This window comes from Rhea americana, unplaced genomic scaffold (assembly GCF_003343005.1).
Source record: "Rhea americana isolate MKP2758 unplaced genomic scaffold, rheAme1 scaffold_299, whole genome shotgun sequence".
Taxonomy (NCBI): domain Eukaryota; kingdom Metazoa; phylum Chordata; class Aves; order Rheiformes; family Rheidae; genus Rhea; species Rhea americana.
Genome location: NW_028186422.1, coordinates 173,620 through 182,969, shown reverse-complemented (window position 1 = coordinate 182,969; position 9,350 = coordinate 173,620). Strand labels below are relative to the sequence as shown.

Genomic DNA, 9,350 nt, shown 5'->3' with positions numbered 1-9,350 from the left:
TATATCCCATGGAGGATTTTGTGAAAATCTATGATTACATAATCCTATTACATAAGTCAGATCTTCAAGTTATATTATATTATATTTTATTTCTGATCAATAGATTTTAACACCTAAGTACTTTATTCTAAAAAAATAATAGCTGTCCAAATACAAGTTCTTGCTCTCTGGCCTATAAAACTTGCATTTCTTTTCTGGCCCTGGTATCTTCACTAAAAGTGGGATACTATTACTTGTTAATCTCAGTTGCATGTTTAGTCAGTGTACTGCTACAACCTTCAAAAACTAATAGTCAAAACTTTGCTTTTATTTTTTTACAGTAAATTCATTTCACGTTTGAATGTCCTCTTGCTTACTCATTTGAGAATAAGAACATAAATGGTATCTCAGTTACTGCCTACATGTCATATCTAAAGTTTCTATGCTTTATGCTTTAACTATTTAAAACATCAGCAATATAAGACAACACACATTTTYTAAGGGCAGATTTCTCCAGAAAAAAATAAAGTCCAATTACTAGCCCACTGCACAGACATCTAAAAATGCTGTCAAAAGCTGTCAATAAACATGTAATTTAAATTCAATTTAACATTATTTAAGAGTCAAAGAAGTAATCAATACAATTTACGTGCAAACTACACAGAAATACCAGGGGCCAAAGTATTTATTAACATTACTGTAGGATTAGTTCATTGATGGGTTTACTCTGAGCTAATGTAGATTACCACACAGGTCATAGTGGAAGAACCATGCAAATAACGAGTAGCTGCCAAAAAAGCCTGCAGTGGAAATTCAGATAGTAGTTTTTTTGATGAGTATGTCCATTTGTGTGTATCTTGTTCAAAAATGTGCTAACAAATATTTTAAGTTTTCAATACATCTAGGTCAAAAATAAAGCAGACTTACATTCACACTTGAATCTTATTTTCTAAAATTCTATTCTTGTTTAAAARAAAAATGATTACTCACTGATATTTTATTTGCTGTAAAATTTACTGGAAAGTAAGAGTGTGTTCAGCTATGCAAATCCATAACAAATATTTTTTCACATAATTAATATTATAAAACTCATATTAGAAAAATGACAAGACATATAAAACAAAAGTAGTACATCTTTACAATTTATATATTTTCGATTTAACATTGAAAAACACAGCACATTAGAAGAGAAGTTAGGTAGAGAAGTTTGATAAGAAATTGCTTCATTCTCACTGATCATAACAGAAGAGGCCACTATTTCTGCCAATATAACTTCAATACACTATTTGACTCACTGTGATTTTTTTTTTTTTTTTTTTTGGTACATTCCTAAACAAAATACTAGGAAAAAAAATAGAACTTGGGTTATAATCTCCACAAAGTATTGATCTTTTATTTTCATGATTGGTCTAATATACCCAGTGCAGTTTTTTGCAAATATTGGTTTGCTGAGAAAAACCACATCATATTGTTTCTGCATTTTTGTAATATCTCTTCAAATTTATATGTACATATACACTGTTARCAACATTTTCTTCATGACTTTCTCTTTCCTTTTTAAGTGTTAATGCATACTTCTACCGTTAGTCAACAGTCCAGTTTCAATTCCATAAATTGTTGTGGAAAAATGAGAGAGTAGATACATTTTTCAAGAGTTATTGTGATTTCTGTAAGCAAATCTGGAATTACTGGTAGGGCTATGGGGCAAAAGAAGGGGAAAAAGTATTAATCTAGAAGTCCAGATGTCAAAAATATCTGTGAATTTTGTTCTTCCTAAGAGGCTGACTGTAATGGATAGATACTGTATAAAGCAAGAACCCCCGTGATTAATAAATATCCCCCTAAGAAAGACTTATTACCTAAATACACTGACGTGAGCTGCTTCATAGTTACAATACACTTCCTGAAAATACTGCCAAAGATTTTGCAAGAAAACTAGGCTAACCATACACCTACTTTAAAATAATGCAATAGCCCAGATAGAGGGAAACTTCAGGAGAATATTGAATCCCTAGGGTTAGGCAGTAATGCTAATGGCATTTTGTAGGAAGCAATGCAAGCTTTCGGTTAATGAATTTAAAGCCTCGTTCACATACTTACTCTTAAAAATCTAGTACTTTTTCTGTTATTTTAAATGTGATGGAAAATTATATTGTAAGTCACAGCACTCCCTTAAGTGAGYTCTTTCACTCTTATGTTCCTGTCAGTTTGTGATGTGGGATGAATTAAGCCTTTATACCTCTTCAGCACAGTAGGCTGTAAATTAATAGGTGCAAAGGAAGCAATAGTGTTCTGTGAATTAAGCCTCAATTTGCTGCTTCTGTACTTCTCACTTCAAACACTGTTCACATGCTGGTGTTAACAGCTGAGTGGTCTCCGTGTAAGAGCTATTTCTTTACACTTAACACAGACAGGCAAGAGATTATACTAGTTCATAGCCACTACTACTTGTATGGAGTTAATTTACCATCCTGTTAACTTTAGGATCAACACCTTTGCAAAAGCTTCCACATACTTTTGTACATTTAGCTACTAAAAACATGTATGTGTTATTTAGGGTTAAAAATACCGCCCCCTTCTCCCCCCCCCCCCCCCCCCCAAAAAAAAAATTCAAATGTACTTTTTTTAAATACAAGTTGAAGGAATTTTGAAAGAATTTTATGTAAGATACTAGTGTAAATTAAATATATTTGTTACTTAGTCCTTAAGTATATTCACCTTTGCATCAAGACTCTACCACCTTTTTTCTTTTTTTTCTTTTTTTTATCAGAGTATTTCCATCATCCCCACCTTTGAACACAAAGTAACATAGAAGTCAAAGGAACCTGTAGTCCTAACAGAAGAATGAGAAAGTATTTTGTTATATTTCTAGGTGAAGCTCTAAGAGGAATTAGGTATGGACTTCAGCACTTGCCATCATCCACAGGATATACTGATAAGGAAAAAAAGAGAGTAGTCAGGGCTTCTCTGCTCTCCTGCACAGAAGGGTGAATGTACCGAAACAGTCCTCTTTGGGGAGGAAGAGGAAAGGAGAGAGGCTATGCCTGCTGGAGCGAAGTGACAGCATTAGTGACCATGGTGTCTCTGTGGGCTTAAGATATTTTTGTTCACTCTGCGTTGACTAGAGCACACTCCCCAAGCACATTTGGGATACCACTCTGCARAGGCTTTCCTGACCTATAGCACCAAATTCTCACCATTGCTGCTTTGAAGTTTATATTTCCAAGCCCCTCCAAATCTACAATGCAGCTATTTCCAAGCTATTTCCAACTCTCTAAAAGTCTGTCAGGTCCCAACCTACCCAAACAAAACCTTCACCATGTTAGATTCATTCTTGGCTTCCAGCTCTCCTACTCAACCTCTTACCACCTGCACGATCCCACTTCCTTACAGTGCTTCTCTGGGAATGCACTGATCACATGCAAGCTCATAGTTCCATTTCTGCTTATTTTCTAAYACACTAGCTGTACCTTTTGTCCTTCTCTTCACTATTGTTATATTGGTCATTAGAACTCGAAGCTGCCTCATTGCGACCAACAACGCTCATCTCCTTTGCCTCTTTCCACAATAATAATAAATCAGACAAAAAATATCCACACACATTCTCCTGTTTCTGAAACAATGAAAAAAAAATTAAAGATGCCTTTGTGATGCTGAAAGGAAGAGGACAATGTCCAGTATGGGGGAAAGTATGTAATGCTTCAATGTAATTGAAGTTTTGCTTTAATATCATTAGTAGTCAGGTTTTATCTTTCCTCCCATTGAACTCTTAGAAGAGACAATGCACTACCTGTCTCATCTACTTTGTTTTTACTTTCTATGGACTACCAAGATATAGAGCAGAGTTCATTGTATTTTMCCAAGTCTGCTAACAAATTACTTACAACTGTGGATAATTCATTTTTTCAGGCTGGTGTTTGAACGCCTGCAGAAAATCCATTTTGGAACATCATGACTGATCAATATAGCAAAGTACAAGATACATCACTGATGAGATCAGCTTATTAATACCTGTTATTGGAAAACTGTAGGAATGAAGAAGCTGTTTATTTGCATCTGTTTGGGTATAGCAAGTGTTATGCCAAAGAACTGTGTATAGATACTGAATTAAAACAGGATATTTCTCACTCAGACAATTTTAAAAGACTTTGGAAAGCAATACTTTGATATTGCTTTCCAAAGCATACTTGATAAAAGACTAGATAAAACTAATAATGTGTCAGTTGCCTGCATAGTGCATACGGCTTCATTCTATGCAAAATTGCTGCTATTTTCCTTCCAAATGCCATAATCTGCAAGTGGATAATCCTTTCTGGGACTGTGTTTAACAATTCTGAGATCAATGAGACAAGATATTCAGTCCAAGATTACAGATCTCCAGAGGCAGTGAAGTTCAGTACATTGTTTGCAAATATTGTTACAGACCATTTTTTGTGTTTTTAGAGGGGAATATTTTTGCAGTTTGGATACTGGCATTAGGGAGGAACTAGCACAGCGGCTGACAGATTGCTGACAAGRTTCGGAATTCATTACAGCGACTGAGTAAATGGTTGGGAAGAGAAAGTATGAATTTCATACCTTAATCTAGCAAAGCCCAAGGGAAAAGGACAAGAAGTTCAACTAGAAAGTTTCAATTCTCATTTGAACATGGTAGCAAAAGCTGGAGGAGGATGTAGAAACAGAAAATGTTAGAAGGAGGAGAAGAAAAGGCAGCAGGGAAAGCACTGGTGTTGCCAACACAAAATGACTGGAAGAAACTGTGGGAAGTGAAGCAGCAGCAAAGGCAGCAACTGACAGGATTTAGATGCTGGAGATAAGTTGTCTATAGAGTCTTCAAGGGACATGGAAGAAATCAGTCAGTAAGGGCATATCTTTATATTTCACCAAATATAAATATAGTCCTAATTAGGTAAATGAACATACTACTAAATGCAAATATCTAGCATTCTGTCAGAAACACTCTATTTTTCAATCTTCTAATGCTCCTCATACAGACACACACAGTATCTTCCTTGCTTATCTTGAAAGTATCTATACACCACCAATGAAACYTTTGGTTTTTAGAAATGTTCTATGCAAAGTTAGTTAAAATCTTCATGAAGTCAGTGTGAAGTTGGTTATAAAAGCATTATTAGCATTGCTACATGTGCTTGAAAATGTTTTCTAACATTTCAAATGCAAAGCACTTATGTTCAAGTGCAAAGCAGCATTAACGTTGATTTTCAAATGCAATAGGCTATGCACTTTTTATAAAGAAACTGGGAACTTTGCAAAATGGAAGCTATCAGAAAGAATTTAACAGTAACTTTGCAACTTCCTTTACTATCATATGACAATAAAAGTTGTTAACTGCAATACAACTCATATTTGTACTCTGAGTAGAATAACAGAGTGATTTATAACCCTGTTCCACTAATGGAGTATTCATCCTTGGAATTAGAGTAGGACAGATCACTGTGCTAGCTATCTCTATTCAAAAGTGACACAAAYGTACACATACAGAGATACTCACACAGAGATTATTATTTTTTCTGCTTTTTCTAGCAAAATGTGCAGGCAGAAAGGTCAGACAGGCAAGTTATCAAGCACAGATATCTATACTTACTGAATCTAGTTTCCCAATCAAAACGTGTAAAACAGGAAATCCAAATAAAACCTTCAGAAAGGTAGGAAGAGCTTCTGAAAGCCAGTAGGTAGCAGGACAACCCTCTACAGCTCCCCAAAACCATAACATGAGGTCAGCAAGAGTTTCACCAATGACAAAAATTCTCTAAACAGGCTAAAAAAGAACCCAAACAAACGAATGAATAAAATCCAATAAGGGTTCTCAAATGTAAAATTCTAATTGCTTTTCTCTCCTTGTAATTCTAATTCTAATTGCCTGTAAAAAGTCTAATCGCCTTTCTCTCCTTGTATCACAGCACATTTTTTCTTTTTTCATGGAAAAGGATAAAAAATACAGAACCCTGTATTGATAATAGCATATCCAAAAGCTTTTTCTGGTATATAACAACAACTTTATTGAACATACCTTGATAAGCAATGAGACTTTTCACAATAAACCAACAGATGGTGATCTTTAGCTATATTCTCATATACTTCTGGGATAAATACTCAGCTCATATGCATAGGCCTACTAATGTTGGTGCATATTAAAAAAGTGATTTACAGCACCCAATAGTCTCATGTACTGTCTTTATATAGACCTCTCACAACAAGGTTGCAAGATTAAGACAGCTCTCTATAAACAATACAGCAAATATACAGATTTGAATACTACAGGCCTGAATTGTACCTAAGAGCTTGTATTAACACATTTATCTAAAAAACACAAATTAGTATTGTGACCCAATTGTTGCAAGAAATTATTCATTAGCACAGAAGCAAGAAGAGAGATTCATATGGCTCCAGCTTCCTACGTCAAATCATTTGCCGAGGAAAAGCAATTTGCTGTTGCTGCTTCTACATCACACTCATTCACATGCATTTTGAAAGGTGTTCACTACTATATTGAGATGATTTATAAAGGAAGTCAGAGTAATCCTAAAGGTATTTTTAAATGATATTAGGAAATAAATTTAGACTAAACTGAAGTCCAAAATGTAGTTTATTTTCTTATATTTGCATGACAAAAATTTGAAGGATAATAATTTAAGTCCAAATGGAAGCAGAGTCAGATAACACTAGAATTGTAAGATAAAGTAGGATAAAAGTAAATTAAATTTTAGAACAAAGTGTGCTCAGTTTAAAGAACTTAGTTCAAAACTAATAATTGCAGGATTATTCTTAGCATCATAATCACCTTCCACACATACTTTAATACGCTTGGAGATTTTTCTGTCAAATGAATTTTAATCTTGCAAAAACTAGGTCAAATCCAAATGTTTGCATGAGCAAGCATACATGTGACCTAACTACAGCCTTATGAATTGCCCAGCTTTGCCTCACTTGAAAATAATGAACTAGATTACTCCATCCAAATTAAAAAACAAAACAAATCAAAACTCTGTTTCATGTTCTGGCACAGAACAGTGTTGTCTTTGGGAAGACTCATTAAGATGAAAGAGTATTCCAGTGGAATTTCCAGTGGAATGCTTTCCCCAAGCGATAAAGTCCAGATTTTTATTTAAAAACGTGTTTATTCAGCATGCGCTATTTGATACTTCTTAAAACTCTCTTTASATCCAACCTTTATGTAATTGTAAGTATCATAAACTTTAGCTGAAATCGAAAGAGATATGTTTGGAATTATATAAGTACTTTTATTCAATTTTAATAATTAACAACAGAGGAACCATTCAGATTCTTTAAAAATTCAGCCATTTGCTGGACTTTTAGATGGATTCAAGACATAGCAAAGAGGCACTCTTTTTGATATGCTCCCAGAAGTACTATTTTTGGCATTGCCAAAGCTCACCTACTCTCAGGATAAAGATGTTTAAAATCTTAGATGCCTTAATATAATAGCAAATTAAGCAAGTGATTCAAATACATAAAAATGGTCATTTTATCTACATTGTAATTAATACTCTTACTTCCTTCCTAAGATTAAAAATTCTGTTCTACCTGCTTTGCTTTCATTCTGTAGACACTAGTGTTCATCTTTTTAAACGTGTTGACAGTCATATTGTTTCAAAACAGGAATAAAAATGTGTGCATCTAAGGTATGCACATCCATTCAAGATCCAGAGCTATATTACTGGTCTTTACTGAGAAAAGGCCTTATATAGCTTTGGACACTAAAATTGTATCATGGACATAAAATGAATAGTGAGATGTTACCACTTTAACATTTTATAAATGAATAATATTAGGATGGACTTTATAAAAGATTTTCAAATAATCTTTTAAAAGTAAGGAAAGGTAAAGAAATTTCTTTGATCCTTTCAATGCATTGGAAAGCAGATTATTAGCCAGYCATATAACCTGGAAATTAACTGAGCATCTTAAAGAAGGTTTAGAAACATATAATATTGATATATATATATATCAGATTATTTTTCCTCGTCATATAAAGTTTCTTTTTTTCTGGCATTTCCATAACTTTATTTGTTTATAAAATGTCCACCTAGTTTTCACTGTAATCATTTTAGAACTGCTTATAACCTTGTTATAACCAGATATGTCTGCAGAGGATAATCCAGAACCATTGTGCTATATAATAAAAGCACTAAAGAATGAATCGTCAGTCTGAAATTATTTTCTTTATGCTTACTCTTTTTCTAGCTTTTGTATGCTCGTGTATCTGTCTTTCTATGTTCTTAACTAGGAAAATGTTTGGCTAGTTCTACAGCAAATCCTCATTTAACTGAAAGAACAATCATAATTACYGGACCATGCTAACAGAGTATGTGTTGTCTAAAACAGAATTACTATATGAAGCTGTTGACATGATACCAGAAACAATAAAAGACAGCAGTTGAAAAAAAAATCACATTTTAAAATGCTACACCTATAGACCATTAATTTTTAATACGGAACAAATTCACATTTAATCCCACAGCTGATTTTAGTAGATTACATCATGYACTACATTTAGCCTGTCTCTAATGTAGCTATGGTAACCGTTCTTGCTTAATATAACTGAATGTGCAGCTTCACTCCAAATTATCCAATAACCCTTTCAATGTTTCTTATAGAACTTCTCATTGCTTTTTCAAACTTTTAGTAATGATTCTTGAAACATACAATAAACATTTAGGGTTYATTAATCAGGGTTAGCATTATAAGCATTATAAGTAAAAACCTCCAATCCAAACAAAAATATCAGGGGAAAAAAGAAAAATGTTCAGACTGAATTCTAGGATAAAGAAGATTTTTATCGTATCTGATTTCCTATAGTAACACTGGCCAATACCATATGGGGTCAATGCAGAGCACATTTTTATCTGCTCATACTTTCTACGTCATCTATTATGAYAAACTTTCTAGAGAATGGATATGTATATCTGATTGTCCAAAAAAGTAAAGTTATCCCTGCATTATATGCTCAAATTCAGTAACAGCTGAATTTCTAACAATAAAGTTGCACATGTATTGTTAGATATCCATTGGACACTTGCAGTCAAAATTAAATGGACAAATTTTTGTGTTCTGCAGCAAGATTCCTTTAGTTCTTCACCTTCAAGATTCCAAACTTTTGTCCTTAGAAACCAAAATAACAAAAAATTGGAAYTCATGATTATTGTCATGTCTGTGCATGAGAGAAAGAGATGATATYGTACTTCAGACAGCAGACAGACATGAGCACTTAATTTAATCCTGAGCTGCTTCAATAGCTGTTGTTAAATAACTTCTGGTATTTTGGAAATATAGAGGAGAATCTTGTGAAGTAGATCCAGGAGTCTCTTTGAAACAAAGTTTTTAMTTAT

General features: G+C 33.6%; 1 protein-coding gene across 1 annotated transcript in view; it reads right to left on the bottom strand.

Moving 5' to 3' along the window:
* The window catches only part of CSMD1 (CUB and Sushi multiple domains 1), a 626,201-nt gene that overhangs the window by 592,685 nt on the left and 24,166 nt on the right, over positions 1–9,350 (bottom strand). The window lies entirely within an intron of this gene.